The sequence below is a fragment of the Tachyglossus aculeatus genome, chromosome 11 (genome assembly GCF_015852505.1).
Source record: "Tachyglossus aculeatus isolate mTacAcu1 chromosome 11, mTacAcu1.pri, whole genome shotgun sequence".
In the NCBI taxonomy this organism is placed as follows: Eukaryota; Metazoa; Chordata; class Mammalia; order Monotremata; family Tachyglossidae; genus Tachyglossus; species Tachyglossus aculeatus.
In genome coordinates, this window is record NC_052076.1 from 72,559,062 (window position 1) to 72,562,334 (window position 3,273).

The window sequence follows — 3,273 nt, forward strand, 5'->3', positions numbered from 1 at the left end:
AGATTTCAGGGGGGAGGAGTGTGAGAGAGGAGTCAGGTGAGAAGGTTATGATCAGAGAGAGGGATTTCAGAGTCGGTGAGAGTGGAGATAGTGTAGCAGTAGGAGATGATGAGGTCGAAGGTGTGACCAAGTTGGTGAGTGGGTGAGATGGGGTGGAGCAGGAGGTTGGCAGAGTCAAGGAGAGATAGAAGGAAGGCAGCAGAGGAGTCACCGAGGACATCCATGTGGATGTTGAAGTCTCTGTGGATCAGAGTGGGCATAGAAAAGGAGAGAAGGAAGGTGAGGAAGGGGTCAAAATGGTTAAAAAAGTTGGTGGTGGAGCCAGGGGGCCGGTAGTTGATGACTACAAGAATCTGCAGGGTGTGTTAGAGGCGAATAATATGGGCTTTAAAGGAGTGGAAGGAAAGGGAAGGGGGAGGAGGGAAGTTGAACTCAACCACTGATCTCTGGCCAACTCATATTAGCTGGCGTGTCCTTGGTGTATTCCCTAATCCCTGATCCTTCAGACTTCCTGCTCTGTGAGAGGATATTTCAGGCTTCTTTGGTTTAAGCCCATCATAGCCCAACCTCACTGATTTAAAATGCATTGGAATCCAGTACATAGTGTGCAATAGTGATTGCCCTTATTTATATAGGAAGAGGATTAGGGTGATATTCAGGGCCTGGCTGAACAGTTCAGGATTCAGTTTAGAATTACCCTCCTAACCAGAGCCCAAACAAACACATTCAGGCAGTCAGTCAATCATATTTATTGAGCACTTACTGTGTGCAGAACTCTGTACTAAGCACTTGGGAGAGTACAATATAACAATGGTACAATGGTTGGACCCCTCTCAGGGTCACACCTGGAGAGTTTCCAGTACTCTACCAATCTAGTATATGGGAGGGAGAGTCAGGCAGAGGTCTATCCATTCCATTCCTAGCTTGGGCATTGGCTAGAGAGTGGAAGGAAAACTGCTAGAAGTAAAGCTCACCTGTACTGGGCAGCAGTGGCATGGGAGAGAGTCGTGGGTGGAGACTCGAGTTTACTGTGTGGTAGGTGGCAATAGTAAACCACTTTCATATTTTTACCAAGAAAACTCCATGGATACACTACAAGAATGATTGCAGATGGAGTGCGGAGCGTTCTGGAAGAGGTGTGTCTGTGGTGTTGCTATATTATGGAAACAACTCGATAGCATTACACATGACAGGACAATAGTTGAAGGCAGACCAATCTCAAACTCTATTTACTCTGTGCAGAGCACTGTGCTAAGTGCTTGGGAGTGGACAACATAGGAGCTGCTATACAAACCAGATTTGTAAATACCTTGTTCTTCACAGTCCTTCAGTAACTCATTTTAGTAAGAAAGACCTAATGTCTTTCTTAAGTCTAAGTTACAGCTCTCCTGCTGCATGTGAAGCCCACTTGTTCTTCTGTCCTTCCAAACCACCACCGCAAAGACCTTCAGACAACCACTGGAGGGAGTTGGGGCTGGAAAGCCTGAAAAATCCTGCTTCAGTGAGCTCTCTCTAAGTAATATCTGACCCACTAGTCTTCTCCGTATCTCACTGCCTGTCTTGGTCTTCATTTATCTGAAACATCATCAGATTGATGTGGCTGCTGTGTTTACCTCTCAAATCACCTGGGTTCATTTTAGGAAGAGTCTGATTCACTGCATTTACAAATCCAATCATTCCACACCAGGCAATATTGCACTGTCAACATCTTTGATTACACTTTCACCTATTTATTTACTTTAGAGCAATGCCCAAACCACATTATTAATTCCTCCCTTCCTTCTTCTCAGACCATGCTTATTGCTGCAGTCGTGGAAGTTCAAGAAGACAGTATTAGCCATGAAGGTGAAAATAAATCTTCTCTGGCACTAGCCCTGACTCTGAATAAATCTGATTCAGGCTGGTGGTAGATTCTAGATTTCCCTGCAAAGTCTCAGCGTGGAGTTTGGGACCCCTGGAAAGAGGGAGAGAATAGATTTGATTTCCTTTGCTCCTGGCCTCCTGTGGTGAGGCCAAGTCCAAAAGCATTCTTGAGAGATCACCTACAGAGGGTAATTTTCATTAAGTGGAATAAAATTGCATAATCATGTACGCAAATGCTTCCTAGATCCACTAAGCATAGAGTTGTTTCAAGAGACTCTTATTTGATGCCAACGCTACCCTGTAACCTGAAGATTGACAGTTGTAGTCAAAATGTGTGTTTTACCTGTGTGCTCCACAGTTAGTGCACCAGAATGGAGGAAGCATACTGTGGAGGTGATTCGGGGCTGTAGATTAGTGGTATAAGATTGGTGGATAGACAGTGGAGCAAGAGAGTTGAGTACAGTGGAGAGTGTGATGTCTTTCTGTTTTGTGTTGTTTTGTTTTTGGTATGGTATTTGTAAAGCACGTACTAAGTTCCGGGCACTATTGTAAGTGCTGGGGTAGATACAAGGTAATCAAGTTGGTCACAGCTGATGTCTCACATGGGGCTCATAGTCTTACTTCCTATTTTACAGATGAGGTAACTGAGGCACAGAGAAGTTAAGTAACTTGCCCAAGTCACACAGCAGACAAGCAGTGGAGATGGGATTAGAACCCAGATCTTTCTGTCTCCCAGGCCTATGCTTCTTTCACTAGGCCATGCTGCTTCTCTGTATACTAATTACCTACATACAAACTCTTCCAGCTAAATGAATGTCTGTCCTAATCTTAAAGATCTCTGAAGATGAAAATCTCAGTGACTTCTTCTCATTTTAACATCCCTTAGACCTTGAATATAATCTAAAGCCCAAAATCTAAAGCCCAAAATTCTTCTATCTTCAATAGAGCAGGAAGGAGAACAGCTGCTCAGATTTGTTCTGATCTTACTAGCTTCCTCCTCTCTATATATCTTCTGCTGCTCTCTCAGTTGCAGGAGCATCCCTTGTCATTCTGGGCATCCCAGAGTAGTCTCTTCCTGGGACCATAAATAGCAGTAGTACTAATATTGTACTAGTAGAAGTATTAGTAGTAGCAGTAGTATTTATTAACCGCTTACTATGAGCAGAGTACTGTACTAAGTACAAAGGTGAGAATTAGACACGGTTTCCTGTCCTTCAGGGGACTCACAATCTAAAAATAATAAAGGGGAGAGGAGATTGGTGACACACAAATAAGGAGTTATGGAACAAAACAATAAAGCAGCATAAAGACAAAAACAAAGATCAGTAAAATACTGGGTCATGAGGAGCAGAATGTCAAGCTTCTTGTGGCTTAGAATATATATCAAAATCCTCAGTCATGGTAATGACT

At 43.4% G+C, this 3,273-nt stretch overlaps 1 non-coding gene across 1 annotated transcript; it reads left to right on the top strand.

Moving 5' to 3' along the window:
* Window positions 1-827: 827 nt before the first annotated feature.
* LOC119935422 lies at window positions 828-965 on the top strand. Its single transcript, XR_005453305.1, has one exon. It is a non-coding gene; the product is annotated as a small nucleolar RNA SNORA7 (small nucleolar RNA).
* The last annotated feature ends 2,308 nt before the right edge of the window (window positions 966-3,273 follow it).